The sequence below is a fragment of the Dipodomys merriami genome, unplaced genomic scaffold (assembly GCF_024711535.1).
Source record: "Dipodomys merriami isolate MVZ:Mamm:240054 unplaced genomic scaffold, mDipMer1.0.p SCAF_432, whole genome shotgun sequence".
Classification (NCBI taxonomy): domain Eukaryota; kingdom Metazoa; phylum Chordata; class Mammalia; order Rodentia; family Heteromyidae; genus Dipodomys; species Dipodomys merriami.
The window spans coordinates 95,498-113,290 of NW_027205960.1; the positions used below are offsets into that span (position 1 = coordinate 95,498).

At 48.8% G+C, this 17,793-nt stretch overlaps 1 pseudogene; it reads right to left on the bottom strand.

Annotated features, from left to right (window-relative positions):
• Positions 1 to 503: 503 nt before the first annotated feature.
• LOC138807767 (MTRF1L release factor glutamine methyltransferase-like) lies at positions 504 to 16,780 on the bottom strand (annotated as a pseudogene).
• Positions 16,781 to 17,793: the final 1,013 nt, after the last annotated feature.

Genomic DNA, 17,793 nt, shown 5'->3' on the forward strand with positions numbered 1-17,793 from the left:
GTTTCCCCCTGTGGATCTCATCCTCCAAGAGCACTCTCAGAGCCATATCACTCTTGGTCTGGGGAACATCTCCATCCTGTGTGATGGTCACATGGGGTGGGGGGGGATTCACCTCCTTAACTTTTGCTTCTCCAGGGCTCATGCCTTCCCCTTCCCCAGGGAAAGCCAGGAAGCTCAGCTGGGCTTGCAGGCATTCCTCCTGTGATCTGGTGGCTTCCAGGCACTTGAGAGTGTCCTGCCACTTCGGGGACACCACCTGGTCCTTCCAGTTTGTTGAGCCCTTCACTTGCTTCAGCTGCTCCAGCAGCTGGATCTGCCTCTCTAAGTGCTGCTGCAGGGCCTCCTTCTCAGACCACAGTCGCTCATTCGAGACAATGTGCCATTCACAGGAGGTTCTGAACTCCTGCACTGGCCCAGGGACTGCTCCTGCTGCTCCTGAGCTGCTTGGCTCTCTCTCGCTCAGCCACCACTATCCATTTCTCTATCTTCTTCTCTGAACAGTCCTACTGCTCCCACAGATGTTTCTTCATCTGCTGCTCTGAGTCCAGGATGCTGGCGAGCTCCTCCTTCTCAGTGCTCACCCTGTGGAGAGCGTTCCACAGCAGGGCCAGCTTTTCCTCCGGTTGTCTATCCCACACACATGCACATCGTGGGGTCTCAGGGGTCTCCTGCTGATCCTAGGCTTTCTCCTCCAGTCTCTGCAGTTGCTCCTGCTGCTCCACGTTCTGAAGACGGAGACCGGTTTTCCTGGACCTGGATGTGAAGTTGTTCCTCCAGGTTATTCAACTCCATCTTCAGTACCTAATGCCCTCCAGCGCTTGTTGGAACTTGCATATTCTCTTCTTCATGTTGCTCCTCTGTATCTACAGCACGTCCACCTTCTCCTGCAACTCTGTGTTCACTTGCTCCAGGTCATCAGAGTTTCTGGTATTTTCCTCGAGCTGAAGGATCACATCATTCAGCTGTGTGAGGAACATTTTGGTCTTCTCCTTTGCAGCAGTGACCAGAGAAGCCACTATCTCCAGCTCTGCCAAACGCCACTCTGTAGCTTGTAGGCAGCTGGTGAGAGCTTCATGCTCCCTTTCTCTGTCATCAGTGGTCTGCTGCACTTGGGCCAGTACACATTGTAAATCGCTTTCTGCTGAAACCAACCGCTGTATGGGTACCTTTTGGATCTATACCTCCATTTTTGTTGCTGCATGTATCTGGGCTATCTTCTCCCTCTCTTACTCCCATTGACCCTGCGGGTCTGTCTTTCCCAGCTTCAGTGGTAGGATCTTGGCAAAGAGTGCCTGGTTTCTTCTTTTCTGTTGTCCAGGGTGGGCACCACATGCAGGTAGCACCTCTGTGGATCCTTGGTGGTATTGGGACCCTTGACACTCTGGACCCTGGTGGCTGTGACTGTGTCCAAAGGCAGGGTAGGCCCATGGTCGACATCACCTTTGGCCGGACTCTCCATTCAATCTGGGTCCCCAGTGGTGTTTATCTTGGGGATCCCTCCCTTTTTCGTGTTCTTTGTTTTCTTGAATGTTTCAGGTCTGTCGGGAGGATACTGCTGGTGTTCTTGTGGCAGTTTCTTGCCCACAGTTCTCTCATTGATTCTTATTGTTTCAGACATCTGAGCAATGGGATGGGAAAGTTGGGCTGGCCACATTCCCAGGCTCTAGGAAATCCTCTATTCTCCCACTCACCGACTAGGACATCATTTCCTACTCTACCTCAAAGTCACCTGGAGTCTCTTGCTCACCACTCAGCCACCTCTACCTTCCTCAACTGCTGGTGTCAACCAACAGAGGGAATCCAGGTGTAACTGGGAAGCATGGAATGTGGGCGTGGCCACTATTCTTGTATCCCATTGGGCAAAAAGAACCATGAAAGAATGGGGGTGTGCCTGGAATCCTGTGATGCAGACAGAATGGACAGAGTCAAGATGACAGCAGCCCCTTCACCAGGAAACTCTGTACAATCCAGTTGGGGACAAGAGGGAGACCTGCTTTAGCCAGATGGCTGCACAGATTGTTGTGTATGTCTGTTTGTTGCCAAACCTGGACCTTGAACTCAGGATCTGAGCACAGTCCATGAGCTGTTCTTGCTCAAGATTAGCCCTCTACCACTGGAGCCACACAGCTCTACTTTTGCATTGTTGGCATTGAGGTTGGACAGGGGTCTTAAGGATTTTACTTCCTAGGGTGACTTTGACCCTGATCCTCCTATCACAGCCTTTTAAGTATCAAGGAGGACTGCTGAGAGCCACTGGTGCCTGGCTAATCATTGGTCGGGATTATGGCTTCTTCAGTAGCCTGCAAGCCTTCATCAATGCAAGGTGAAGTATCCTTTGGAGTCAGATCACTCAGACCCAGATGGCCATAGTGCAAAGGAAGAAAATGTAAAAACGCCATCACACCACTTTTTTTCTGTGCATTTCCCCCCCCCCCTGCACAAGGCCTGAAGTTCTAGGATCCCAGGATAGGCTGTGTTTTCAGCGGCTGCACCCCAGCCTATGGTGATGAAAGCTGAGGCACTGTTGCCATGACCTGAGTTCAAGACCGTGCTTGGCAAAAAAAAAAAAAAAAAAAAATAGGGTCCCTGGCTTGCAATTCACGCCTTTTCTCCTACCTTTGAATTTGAACTTAAGGCCTGGGTAACTGAAGCACGGTGGATGAAGGGGAAGCTCACCATGCTTGAAGTCAAGAAAATAAGGCTGGTCCCTAGGCCTGAATTCAAGTCCCAGCCCTGGAAACCTTCTATTTATATACATTGTAAAGGTATGATTTGTACTTACGTATAAATGTTGAGTCCATGTCCTCTTTGTTGTAGTTATTTATTGCATTTTTGTTTTATTCATATATTTTCCCTTTTTTTTTTTTTTTTGGTCGGTCGTGGGGCTTGAACTTTGGGCCTGGGAGCTTTCCCTCAGCTCTTCAGCTCAACGAGAGCGCTCTACCACTTGAGCTACAGCGCCACTTCCGGTTTTCTGGTGGTTTATTGGAGATAGGAGTGTCACGGTCTCTCCTGCCCGGGTTGGCTTTGAACCGAGATCCTCAGATCTCAGTCTCCTGAGTAGCTAGGATTACACGCATGAGCCACCAGTGCACGGCTTGTTTTCCTTTTTTTATTGTGAATATATTGTACAGAGGGGTTACAATTACATGGGCAAGATAATGAGTACATTTCTTATCAAGCATTGTAGCCTCCTCCTTTGTTTCCCCTTCCCATCCCTTCCCATCCTCCCCTCCGCCCCCACCCAATCCTCCCCACTCACCCCTGCCACCCTGCACCAAAGTTGTGAAGTTCGTTATTGACAAAATGACTTGTACACCTCATTGTTGCAATGGGTCCACATGTATCCCTATTTAAATGAATTGTTTTTCCCCTTCCCCTCCACAAATTATACTGACATCAAATACAGTGAAAGCATGGGTTATACTGTGGGGGAGGGTCATTCAAAGCAACAAAGAAATAGTCTTATAAATGTGTTAGAAACAATCACAAGAAAGAAAAAAACATTTGAGCACATATCTTAAGGTTCATTTCGCTAACTTCACCTTAACTGACCTTTTCTGCTTGACTCAGACATATACTAGATATTGCAAATAAGGGAAACCATGGGACCTATGTTTCTTTGGACCTGGCTTACTTCACATAATATAAGTTTTTCCAAGACTTTCCACTTCGAATAAATGTGGCAATGTCATTCATTCTGATGGAGGCATAGAATTCCATTGTGTATATATACCACATTTTCTTGAACCATTCATCTACTGAGGGGCATCTGGGTTGGTTCCATATCTTAGCTATAGTAAATAGTGCTACAATAAACATAGTCGTGCTGGTAGCTTTAGTGTGGTCTTGTTTGTAAACATTTGGGTAAATGCCCAAAAATGGGATTGCTGAGTTATAGGGGGGCTCTATGTGGAGTCTTTTGAGGAACCTCCATATTACTTTCCAAAGTGGTTGAACAAATTTACACTCCCACCAACAATGCAGTAAGGTTCCCTTCTGTCCACATCCCCTCCAGCATCTGTTGTTATTACAGTTCTTGATTATAGCCATTCTAACTGGGTGAGGTGGTATCTCAATGTTGTTTTGATTTGCATTTCTTTTATGGGTAGGGAGGTTGAGCATCTCTTCATGTGTCTATTGGCCATCCTTCTTTACTCTTCAGAGAAGATTCTCTTTAAGTCTTTTGCCCACTTATTTGTTGGGGAATTGTTTCTTTCAGGATTTGTTGTTGGGGGATTTAACTTCTTGAGTTCCAAGTATATTTAAGATGATGTGCTGGCACAAACACACAAACACACAAACACACACACACACACACACACACACACACACACACACACACACACACACACACCAAGCCAGAGCATTTGCCAGCCCCCTGCACAAGTTCCATCTCTAGCAAATCAATATTAAAAATAAAGAGAGAGAAGGGAAGGAAAGATTTGCTCCTGGAGGTGATATAACCAGTGCCAAAATTCCAGTGGAGTTCTAAGATGTGGAACAAGATAGAGAGCCACAGGCAGAAGGTACAACAATGCACAAAGTTCCCTGATGTGTGGTGTAGAATCGGTGGTGTGGGTGGAATGAAAGTTCTGTGGCTTCTGACATATCTGGCAGGACATACAAGGCTGGGTCAAGGTTTGTACTTGAGTCACAGGGAAGGCAGAGGCTAGAGGTCCCAGAATGGTGCCCAGGGGAATATGAGCTTGGCTTTTCATCATGGACCCCAGCCATTTCCTGTGGCTGGAAGACTATTTTTCACAGCTCCTGACCCTCAGGCCTCCTTTACATGGAGGAGTCAGGGCAAATGCAGGGAAGAACACTTGCTTAAGTAAAGCTTCTAGCCCAATGCCAGTGGTGGCTCGACACCTGCAAATCCTAGCTACTCAAATGAATGACTGAGATCAGAAGTCTTGGGTCAAAGCCAGCTCAGGTCAGGAAAGTTAGTGAGACTCTTCTTGCCGATGGACTACCAAAAGCCAGAAATGGAACTGTGGCTCAAGTGGTAGAGTGTCAGCCTTGAGGCAAAAATTAGAGAACAGAGCCCAGACCCTAATTTCCAGCCCCAGTACTGGCACATAAAAAATAAAGAAAAGCTTTCAGGAGTTCCTAGTCCACTGTGGTGAAAGTCCAAATTAGTTGGGTGCTGCTGGCTCATGCTTATCCTCCTAGCTCCTCAGGAGACTGAGATCTGAGGATCATGGTTCAAAGCCAGCCTGGGCAGGAAAGTCCAAGAGACTCTGATATCCAATGAACCACAGGAAAACTGGAAGTGGTACTGTGGCTCAAGTGGTAAGCTGAAGAGCTGAAGGGACAGTTCCCAGTCCCAGAGTTCAAGGCCCACCAGACCTGCTTGAACCTCACTCTGTGGCTCTAGGTAGAGTAATTTCCAGTGGACCACTAAGGGTCTCCCAATATCTAGGTGTCCTACAAGTCTTGAAAGCAGCCTCTTTGGGAGCCTTTGCCTACAGAGTGGGCCAAAGTATCAGAGAAGGTTCTAGCCTTGGGGCCTGGAAGTCATCAGCCAGGTCATCAGAATGCCATCTGTCATGGGTGCAGTGTGGATCTGAGCAGTAATTCAATATTTTAGACCAAGTTTCTGAGTCAGGAGGGGCAAGAGCTGCAAGATGGCACAGCAGGTAATGCCTACTCATGGGGGCAAATTTGTCAGGCACACCTTGGGTGAGTGTTGAGTTGGGCTCATGAAAGACTTGTAGGCTCAGGAATCCACAGCTGACTACCTGCTGCTTGTAGTAGTGGCTATCCCGAGTCCCAGGGCTCAGATCCCTGCTTTGGTCACCACTGTTAAGTGGCAGATGAAGGTCTGCAATCATGTACTGAGTATAAACCAGCATCTATCGTGTTCTTCCCTTGGTCCTGTACCCTATGCATGGATGGAGGTGCAGGTTCCATGGGACTTACAGTCATGGCCCAGACACCTCAGCCCAAGAAGGAGTTGGGGAGAAATAACTTATGTGTCAAGAGTTTACTATGACTATGCCTCTGGACTGCCCCCAGTTCTAGCTCAGCTCATCATTGCTACCTTCCTCTGTGTGTGTGTGTGTGTGTGTGTGTGTGAGTGTGTGTGTGTGTGTGTCCATGGGCACATCTTGGTACTAGGGCTTGAACTCAGGACCTGAGCTCTGTCCCTCACTTTTTTCATTCAAGGCTAGCAACTCTACCACTTGAGCCACAGCTTTTCTTCCAGCTTTCAGGTGGTTATTGGGAAAGGAGAGTCTCACACACTTTAGAAAATTTAGCTGGTGATAAGAAATTTACTCATTATCTTGCCCATGTAATTGTAAGCCCTCTGTACAGAATTTTCACACAGAAAAAAAGATCCCACTGATACTAAAAAAAATAGAAAAAAAAGAAAAGAAAATGTGAGCTAGGCTGCCTCTGAATGCCAATCCTTAGATCTCAGCCTCCTGAGGAGCTAGGAATATGAGAGCATGAGATATTAACATCTAGCCACACTTTCCTTCTTGGCTAAGACAGTGTACCGCTCTCCCAGCCTAGCACCCAGCTACAGCTAACCTTTCTTCCCCTCCCCCTACTCCTCCAGGCTTCAGAGGAATCCTACCCTCCCCTGAGGACATAGAAATTGGATGCTTGACAGGTTTGAGCTTTATGTTCTCCACACAGTCAAGGGCTGCTGGGAGCTGATGTGGAGATCAGAGATCTAGGCCAGAGCAAGGAGACAGCTGTTAGAACAGAAGACAGTATGAAGAGACATCCTTGCAGCTGGATGCCAGTGGCTCATGCCTATAATCCTAGCTACTCAAGGCTGACACATGAGGATCAAGCAAGATTCAAAGCTAGCCTGGGTGGGCAGACTCTTATCTCCAATGAATCACCAAAAAGCTGGGAAGCAGAGCTACTGTAGTTCAAGTGGTAGAGCATGAGCCTTGTGCAAACAAGCTAAAGGATACCACCTAGGCTGTGAGTACAAGCCATGGTACACACACACAAACACACACACACACACACACATACACACACACACACACACACACACACACACACACACTAACATCATTAACAGGTGCCAGTGGCTCATACCAGCAATCCTAGCTACTCAAGAGGCTGAGCTATTAAGATGGCAGCTTGAAGACAGCTCAGGCAGGAAAGTTCGTGAGACTTTTATCTCCATGAAACTACTAAAAAAGATGAAAGGTGAGCTGTGGTTCAAGTGGTAGAGTGTTAGATTTGAGCAAAGGAAGCTCGGTGCCTAGGGCCTGAGTTCCAGCTCTAAGAGTTGTTTTTAAAGAGACCTTTTGCCCTCCCATCCCTCCTCACGCCATAAATCCAGATGTTGATGATCCTAGATCTCACTTCCACTCCTGCCACTTCCACAGCACCACCACAAGTGGCCTGTTTCTGGCCAGCTCTGGGTTAAGACGTGAACGTACACAAGGGGAGCATACCCAGGTCAAGGCTAATGCCCCAGAACATTGAAGTATTGGCCATACCAGTCTCTCCTCCCCCAATTCCCTGGCTCTGGAATCTAAAGTCTGTGCCTCTGTATTCTGGGCATCTAGAATTCTCTAGAAGGATTTTAGAGGGCCAGCTGGGGCTGGAAAATAGACTTGCCTGAGATAAACTATGTTGACATTTCCTAGACACCAACAGACACTTCCAAGCCACCTTGGCGTCACCTCCAAAGTAGCCCGGAATCCTCCTTGCTTGGGCGGCCTTCAGTCCATTATCAAGCTGGAGTTGGTGAGAGTCATCGGCAACCTCCTTCCCCCACTCACTGCCAGCCTTCTGAGAGGGACATGCAGCCAGAGGTCTAGCTGAGGAAACGGGAAGGACATCCCATGTCTGAGTTCCCCACCCAGAGACAGGCAAGACTTTATTGCAGCTGCCCCGGCTGACCCAGAATCCCCTGCAGGCGGCCAAAGATTTGGACAGCTGGACTTGGGCCCCGCCCCAAAGAAAAGCTTGAACTCAGGGCTCTGGTAATTTAGGACTCATTGTAGACCCTGATAGGAGGCTAAAGGCAAGGTCGGTGTGGAGGAGGGGCACCATCTGAGGTCAGAAAGAGGCAGACAGGCACCCAGGAAGGGGACAGAGAGATGAGGAAAACACACACACACAAATATGGCACTGGTGTCTCACACCTGTCATCCTAGCTACTCAGGAGGCTGAGGTCAAAGCCAGCCAGCACAGAAATGTCTGTGAGGCTCTTATCTCCAATGAACCACCAAATAGCTAGTAATGGAGCTGCAGCTCAAGTGTTAGAGCTCTAGCTTTGAGCACAGAAGCATAGGAACTTCACCTAGGCCCTGAGTTCAAGGCCCGGGTCTTCTACATCCAAACACAGAGACACAGATACACACAGACAAAAGATACACAAACAAACAGACATATACAGTGGTAGCCCAAAGCCTCAGCAGTCCCTGAGAACCCTGAATATTCCACTCCAGATATGATGGCACTACCATCATCAGAGCCAATGTAGACAAAACTCAGAGCCTCTCACATGTCTGCAATGGTTCACAACACATCATGGCATTTCTACTGTACACACTGTTATGCAGAAAATTCAGCTATCTTTTGTTTGGTTGTAGGTTATGGGGTTTGAACTTTGGGTCAGCAAGCAGACCCTCAGCTCTTCAGATGAAAGTGTGCACACTACTACTGGAGCCACAGCACCACATCCAATTTTCTGGTGGTTCATTGGAGATAAAGTCTCACAGACTTTCCTGCCCAACCTGGCTTTGAACGGTGATCCTCAGATCTCAGACTCCTGAGTAGCTAGGATGACAGTTATGAACCACTGGCAGCGCCCGGATACACCCGTCTTTTTTTTTTCTTCAGCTCTTTTCTTTCTTTCTTTTTTTATTGTGAAAATACTGTACTGAAGGGTTACACTTACATGGGCAAGATAAGGAGTACATTTCTTATCAAGCATTGTCGCCTCCTCTGCAGCCACCTTCTTTTTTTTTTTTTTTAATTGTATTTTATTTTATTTGAGAACATACTGTACAGGGGGGCTACAATTACATGGGCAGGATAATGCATACATTTCTTACCAAGCATTGCAGCCTCCTTGCAGCCACCTTCTTATACCAAGGGAAAACCCAACTCATCAAAACAGAAAACACATTTAACCCTGCACTTCAGACTTGGTCACCAGCATCCAAAACCATTCTTCCACAGATTGAGAGCATATAATTGACACTACCATTCCACCCCTGCTCCCATTCACCCACTCCCTGCCTACCACAGGCCATGACCTCTGGAGTTCTTGGTAAGGCACCACCCACCCTATGGCTTCACACTGGGGTAAATCTGGGGACTTATTAGAAATGTCTGTACTGTGAGGTCAGCATCTGGTCTCACAACCACAGCAACCCTACTACTTCACCATCTCTTGCAAGCAAGGAAGGAGTGTGTTTCTTTCTTGTTAGGTTTTTTTGTTTTTGTTTTGGTTTTGGTTTTTTGGTTGAGGGGCTTGAATGCAGGGCTTGGGTACTGTCCCTGATGTCTAATTTTCCTCAAGGCCAGTGCTCTACCACTTGAGCCACAGTGCCACTTCCGCTTGGAGATTGGACATGAGGCTCTGGAAGAAATTTCCTGCCTAGGCTGGAAATGAGATCCTGTGGATCTCAACCTCCCGAGTGGCCAGGATGACAGGTGTGGTATGACAAGTGTGAGCCACTGGCTCATGGCTTAAGGTATTTAGTCCTGCAGAATTTCCACCTAGTCCTTCTCTAGACACTACCACCTAGACACGCCTCTACCTCCCTCAGGGACAGAAAAGGGATGCTAGAATATGGGTGGAGCCATGGGGATTAAAGGGCCCCCTCCACATCACTAACCCCCTCTATGCTCCCATCTGCCTCCTCCAGATTTGCTGGTCTTCCTGGGCAGATCGGACCCACAAGGAGTTCTGGGGCATGCCCTATGTCTCCGTGCCCCACCCAACCGATACCTGAGGACTTCTGGGGCCAGCTGCTTCATGTCCTGGTGGAAGACATTGGGAGGGTTGCTGACAAGCGGGCCCAGGGGTGCCCAGGTAAGAAGGACTGTGCAGCTTCCCTCTGTCAGAGGAGACACAAAGCATGGGTGGATCTACTAAGAGCTTCACGGCATAGCCATCCACCTGCCACAAAGGTCACTGTGAGCACTGGGAGAACTGTTTTATGGTGACAGCCCTGGGGCCTGACCTCATGGCCCGGCTCTGTCCCTGACTTGTTTTGTCTCCAGCGGAGTGCTCTTTCACCTGAGCCACCGTGCCACTTCCAGATTTTTCTGTGTATGCAGGACCTAGGAATCGAACCCATGCTTTCCTATGTGCTAGGTGATCCCTCCACCTCTAAGACAAAATCCCAGCCCTAGAGAGCTGTTCTTCTGTGACCCTTCAGGCCTGTTTGGGACAGTCTCGCGCATCTATACCAAGTCTCTCACCAGCAGCCCTGGCTGGAAATGAACATGCTCTGCTATGTTGCCCATCATCTGTAGCACCTTTGCTCTCTGCGCTTCTTTCAGATCCTCCTTGTTAAGCAAGACCCCCTTTTCAAGTGCTGTCTCCAAGAAGCCCTTTCTGATCACCTTGGAAAAGCTGGAGCCTCTCCGCTGTGCAGGCTGCCAGTCTTATCAGGCTCTGACTTCCAGCCAGTGTGGGTTGAGAATGCACGAAGGGGAAGGCATGGATTCCACCACCGGATTTGTGAAGGTCCTGATACACCACCCAGGGGCAGGTGTTGTATCACACTCCGTGAGATGGGGCTCAAGGCCTATGCAATCTGTGGGCAACATGACAGGGCCATTTCTTTGTGTGGGCTTGAACTGAGGATCTGGGAGCCGTCTTTCTGAGTTTTATTGCTCAGGGCTGGTGCTCTACCACTTGAGCCACAGCTCCACTTCTGGCATTTTGGTTGTTCTATGGAGAGTAGAGTTTCATGGGCTTTCCAGCTTATGGCTGGCTTCAAACTATGATCCTCAGATCTCAGCCTCTTGAGTAGCCAGGATGACAGGCATGAGCCCCAGGTGATGGGCACCAAAGGCTTTTTGGATTTTTTTGCTTCTGTTTATCTCCTGTCAACTAGCAAGCCCAAGTTAAAATAATCATTACAGGGGATCAAATTCCTCTCCTAGGTCAGTTAATCCAAGGAGATAAAGTGTCTTTGGAAAAGGCTAGTCTGATTTGGATTAGGGGTGTTTGTGTGTGTGTATGTGGGTGAGTGTTGAGGATACCTACCCTCATCTCTGTGGTGCCTCATCCTCCCAGCAGGGAATGCATCCAGGATCCTGACCCCAAGGGAGGTGGATGGGGGAGGGTACCTAAGGTCACATCCAGGGGGATGATCTGAATTCTGTCCTGCAATAGATAAAGCCTGGACAGATAAAGGAGAGAAGGAGACGGTTAGGGGAACATCAAAGGGAGCCCCTTAACTTTGGCTACATGTACCAGCGAGAAAACTGAATACATCTTTCTTGGAAGTCAGATAAAAGTTGGACACTGTTCATTTATTTCATTGTTGTGTTAGTCCTAGGGCTGGGATTCAGGGCCTGGGTGTTATCCCTTAGCTTCTTTTGTTCAAGGCTGAGGCTCTACCACTTGAGTCTCAGCACTACATCTGGCTTTTTTGTGTGTGGTTTTGGGGAGCTAGGTGGTTTATGGGAGATAAGATTCTCACGCACTTTCCTGCCCGGGTTACTCTGAGCCACAACCATCAGACCTCAGCCTCCCAAAGAGCCAGGATGATGGGTGGGAGCCATGAGCTCCTGACTGCCACCATCCAATTATAATCCCTTAGGCCCAGGGGCAGGCCACCCACACTATACCTCCTTGCTGGGATTAGGAAGCAGATATGAGTGGGTTTGATACTTCAATAGCCTACCTATCTTTGGGCATTGTTCTGGGTCAGTCTGATGGAGGCTTCGTCCTTATCAACAGCAATGACTTGGCTCTGTCATGAGAACAAATGTCCCCCCGGGAGGAATCAGGTCTGGGGTCTTTCCTCTGTACTCCGCCCGCTAACCGAAACAACACTCCCGAGCAAAGGGTAGTACACTTGGAGTGTTTTTATTGTCTTATAGCCAGGGTCTTGTCAGATAGGTGGGGGTATAGGTCAGAGGCCCTGGATTGTGCTGGGCAGGGGGACAAGGTGACACCTTTTCATCCACTTTCCTTCAACGGTGTAGCTGAGGGATGTGGGGAAGGACTCATGAGATGTACAATGAATAACCGTCATGGTCTAGCCAGGGTACAGAGGGGCTTACCTCATGAAGCTGCTTCAACAGGCTGAGCAAAACAGCTCCTGACCCACAGCCAACCTCCAGAATGAGAGGGCCACCTTGGGTTCCAGCCACATGGGGATGCTGGGCCACCTCCTCCAACACTCATTCTACCAATTCCTGAGAGACAGAGACAGAGAGAGAGAGAGAGAGAGAGAGAGAGAGAGAGAGAGAGAGAGAGAGAGAGAGAGAGACAGAGACAGAGACAGAGACAGAGACAGAGACAGAGACAGAGACAGAGACAGAGACAGAGACAGAGAGACAGAGACAGAGACAGAGACAGAGACAGAGACACAGAGAGACAGAGAGACAGAGAAAGAGAGAGAGAGAGACAGAGACAGAGACAGAGACAGAGACAGAGACAGAGGGCCAGAATTACACTTAAGGCAGATGCTGATGGCTCATACCTATAATCCTACCTACACAGGAGGCTGAGATGTGAAGATCTTGGTTCATCGCTGGCTCAGGAGGAATATCTGTGAGACTCTTATCCTCAAAGAACTAACAGAAAATGGTAAGTGATTCTGTGGCTCATGTGGTAGAGTGCTAGCCCTGATCTGATGAGCTCAGGGACAGCATCCAGATCCAGAATTCAAGCCCCACAAAAGACAAGAAGTGGACTTCCCACCACAAGAAGTGGACTGAATAACAACCACTGTCATAGGAAGCATGGCAGAGAAATCAGGCCAAGATTCCTGTCAGCTGGCGATCATGAATAGGTTACCTGGCTGGAAAAATGAATAGAGTGAAGGATCCCTTCTTCATGGTGATAGGGTAATGATGAAAGACAGCAACATTTTGTTTCATGATCCCATACCTGTTGCAGGATTTATAACAGACCCCATCTGAGCCCTTTCCCGGCAACTTCCTGTCATATGCTCACAGAATTGTTGAGAACTGTATCTGACACCTGCTCCCTCTGTTCCTGGCCCTGCTCCAGAGATCCCTCTGTATTAGTCCCTTATTTACTCACAACTGTCCTATGAGGAGACTGAGGTCCGATGGTTGACATCCAACCCAGAGCTCCACCTGTGGTCAAGAATTGGCTGCCATGAACTAAGAGTTTGGGACAATCCATCTAATATGATGACTGAGCTGCGCGATAAATGTCTACCCACCCCCACACCTCCCACACACATACACACAAACACATCTCCACCGTCCTTCGCAGACAAAGATGTTTTAGTTTCTTTTTTTTTGTTGTTTGTGGGGCTTGAACTCTGGGCCTGGGTTCTATCCCTGAGCTCTTCAGCTCAAGTCCAGTGCTCTACTACTTGAGCCACAGCACCACTTCTGCTTTTCTGGTGCTTTATTGGAGAGAAGAGTCTGAGGGTCTTTCCTGCCCAAGCTGGATTTCACCAGTGATCCTAAGATTCAGCTCCTGAGTACTTAGGATGACAGCCATGAGCTACTGGCACCCAGCCAAAGATGCTTTTCTATGCCTGTCATCCTATCCCTTCAGGAGACTGAGATCTGAGGACTGCAGTTGAATGCCACCCTCTTATCTCCAATTAAACACCCAAAAACGTTGCAAGTGGAGCTGTGGCTCAAATGGTAGAGTGCTAGCTTTGAGCATAAAACAAGGAATGGGACCCAGGCCCTAGTTTTAAACTTTTTCTAGCATAAATCCACCCAAGAAAGGGAAGCAGGTGAGCACATCGGAGCTCAAAGCTCACACATAATACTCAAGACTCACAGAATAGACCCCATTGTGCTCTGAGTCTCTAAATTCTATGTCCTAGGTCATGGCAGTCTTAGATGGGACTGACCATGCACCAAGTCAGGACATTCAAGTACAATCTAATACTGAGAAACCCGTGACCTCATCAAGGACTCAAGATCTCTCACTGTCCTGCCTTGACACTGGGCAGTCAGGTGAGATCTAGTTATCAAACCAAAGGATATTGGAATGAATGAATTCTCAGCCAAGGGATGCAGACTGGCGGGCTCTAGGTGCCTCTATCTCAGGAGGAGAAAAGGGCTGATCCACCTCAGGAATGATCCTGGGTTGTGAGTATCCTCAAAGAAACAATGCAGCTCAGAGCCCAGTGCCTCTGGTGTTTTCACCAGCCTCGACCTTCAGTCCGCCCTCTCTAAATCCCACATCTTCCATCTAGACTAAAGGCTGAGCCAGCAAGGAGACCCAACTCTAACTCTGAGAATGGCATTCACGGGGCCCTAGAGTCCACTAGAGGAAGTCTTAGAGCAACATGTGTCTGATTCTTTCCCTCATTCCCTGGCTGTCCTGTGCCAGTGGCCTGGTTTCCTCTGTCTGTGGTTGAGGAATGAACACTGGGGGTGTCATCTTCAGATTGAGCCAGCAAAAGTCCCAGTCCCCAAGGATGTACTGCACAGGCATCCTGCAGTGGGCGACAGCGAGGTCGTCAAGGGTGAACCCAGAGTGCTAGGACTTTTAATAGGGATGTGGCTGGGTTGAAGGCTCTATCACTGATGGTCTAGGTTGTCAGGTGAGGTCATGGCTTCAATGGCCTGGCACACCTGATCTGGGATCATCCTCCCTCTTCATCTTCCTGGTTATCTCTTGCCACCCCCCTCTGGACACTCCCTCTCCCTATCCTCCCTAGCTTTTAGACACTTTCTTCTTATCTGACCAAAAAAAAACTCAGTGAGCTAGGGGAGATTGTAACTGGGTGACACACCCTGAGCCCTAGGGTCTACACCAGGCTGTTTCCCTCTGCAGTAAGCAAACAACTCAGATCTTGGATGTCGTGAAGTTGCCAAGGGGACTGTGGCTTGCTCCTACATACTGGCTTCAGGCTCTGAAACTGTCCCCGCAGAGATTGTGAATGGTTGGCTCCCTTGATCCCGGAACTCCAAACCAAGGCCTGCATGATTCCTTCTTCCTTCCTTTCCTTCTTTTCACCCTCCATCCTTCCCTCCTGTCTTTCTCTGTCCTCTCTTTGTGTCACTCCTGGGCCTTAAAATCAGAGACTGGGTGCTGTCCCTGAGCCTTTTTACTCAAGGCCAACAGTCTATGGCTTGAGCCACTCATCCACTTCTGGCATTTTCTTTTTGGTAGTTAGTTGGAGATAAGAGTGTTATACGCTTTCTTTAGCTAGGATGACAGGTATGAAGCAATGGTATCCAACTCAAACCAAGATTTCTTCATGTGCTGTGGAACCAGCACTGGAACCTTTCATCGTGTATGACCCGCCCCCGTCCCCCTGGGCTTGACACACACTGTAATGGTTTGTTGGATAAATAAATGAGCATCTGTCTATGACAATACTACAGAAAAGTCCCATCTAATTCAGGTAAGCATCCTGGGTGGGGGCAAAGCCTGATGTACCTCTCCAACAGTTCTCCCTCCTCCTCTTCCCACCCTCCTGGTGCCACTGGACTTAACTGTTTTGGTTTCAAGGACGAGAGCCATGAGGTCTTCACTGGACTCCAGGGCCTCTGGGATGTCTATCTTCTCAAAGATCTCTGTCCAGCCACTTACCAGTTCTGTGGCACTCCATTCCCCACTCAGGTGTGAACATAGTTGCTGTGAGGTGAATGCCAGGCTCAAGGGGCCTCCTCTCCACTCCCTGGGGCAGACAGGATGGTCCACTATATCTGGCCCCCAAGTTTCATGTTGCAGAGACAGGATCCTTGAGGCATCCCAGGTCTCTGAATCTCCCAGATTCCAGTGCAAGTGCTGGGAATTGTCTCTGCTCACAGCTGACAGGTTGCAGATGGCGAGGTCACAATCTCTGCTCCCCAAGACATCCTCAACTGTGGTGGTCAGCCTAGAGAGAGCCGGTGGAGAATCAGCAGCTGCTGGAGAAAGGCAGTCAAGGCACGACATTCGTAGCAGGAAACCTTCTGGTTTGGGAACTCTGCCTGTGCCGGTTTGAAAGTCATTATTTTCGCCAGGCAATGGTGGCTCACGCCTGTAATCCTAGCTACTCAGAAGGCTGAGATCTGAGGATCGCGGTTCAAAGCCAGCCCGGGCAGGAGAGACTGTGAGACTCCTATCTCCAATAAACCACCAGAAAAGCAGAAGTGGGGCTGTAGCTCAAGTGGTAGAGAGCTCGCCTTGAGCTGAAGAGCTAAGGGACAGCGTCCAGGCCCAGAGTTCAAGCCCCATGACCGACAAAAAAAAAAAAAAAACTCATCTTTTGGTGGCTGAAATGGTCCACTAATTTGACCCAGAATCCCAGGCGTTAGTAGAAATGCCACCTTCAAAAAAATAACCCTGGAAAAGCTGGCATTTCACTTTTCCCTATTAAACTTAATGGGTTCCAAAATCAGTAGTCCCCTTTTCCTTCCAGACAGCCTTCAGCAGGTTACAGAAATGGCATTCAGAGAGCCTTAGCTAACTGCCATGTCCTGATCCCAAGCAGGCTCCAGCAGGGGGAACACACTTGCCTACCATTGCCTAGCTGGAAACAGCCCAGGAGGGACACAGATTGGAGTCTGCAGGACTCCAGGGAGGACTGCCCACCAGTGCACTGCCCTGGGAGGAAATCCATGGCAACATTGGGGACCTGGAGCCCTCTGCCAAGATGCCCTTGGACACCATCAATGCCCTGGGTAAGATTCCCCTCTCATCCTCTGTCGTGGTGAACCATCTGCCATTTCACACCATTCATCACTTCCCAGACCCTCCTAGATTCACAGCCCCTGCCCTACACCCCCTATCTCGTTCCCTAATTATGTTTAGCAGACATATTCCCAACTTTGAATTAGCTCCAACTATACACGTGAGAGCAGACTGTCTGGCTGGAAGAATGCAGCTGTGGTCACAGTAGCCTCATGAGCCTTCTGGCTAAAGACAGAAGGGCAGGTGTCCACTCTGGTCTGTGTTTCACACAGGCCTCCTAGGATAGACCCACGCAGGCCCAGCAGTTACTGTGGGCTGCAGGAAAGGGGACGAATGTGGTGGGAAGGAACATCTAATGAAACCTTCTCTAAAGAAGACATGAAATGGTGAAAGAGAAAACAAAAATTGTGGCTGTGCTCATACTGGGCATTAATGAAAAAAGAACAACAAATACACACATGCACAAAAATAAAATGCTTTTGCTCAGGCTAGGAAGGTGGCTCAGTGTTAGAGCGCATTCCTTTCATGCACAAGGCCCTGGGTTCCATTCCTCAGCACCACATAAGATAAAAGATAAAAGCCGGAAGTGGTGCTGTGGCTCAAGTGGTAGAGTGCTAGCCTTAAGCTGAAGAGCTGAGGGACAGCACACAGGCCCAGAGTTCAAACCCCACAACTGGACCCCCCCCAAAAAAATGCTTGTGCTCTTTTTAGAAATGCTGACTGTACAATGAGAAAGATGGTCTCTCTCTCTCTCTCTCTCTCTCTCTCTCTCTCTCTCTCTCTCTCTCTCTCTCTCTCTCTCTCTCTCTCTCTCTCTCTCTCTCTCTCTCTCACTCTCATACACACCTAAACACACAGACTCAGTGCAGTGCCTCTCCTGAATTTGTTGGTTTCTCATCTAGGCAATGTACCAGCTCAAGCACGGGGGTTCCCTTGTCAGAACCAGGGGCAACCACCCAAGGGGAACAATGCTCTAATAATGTAGAACTACC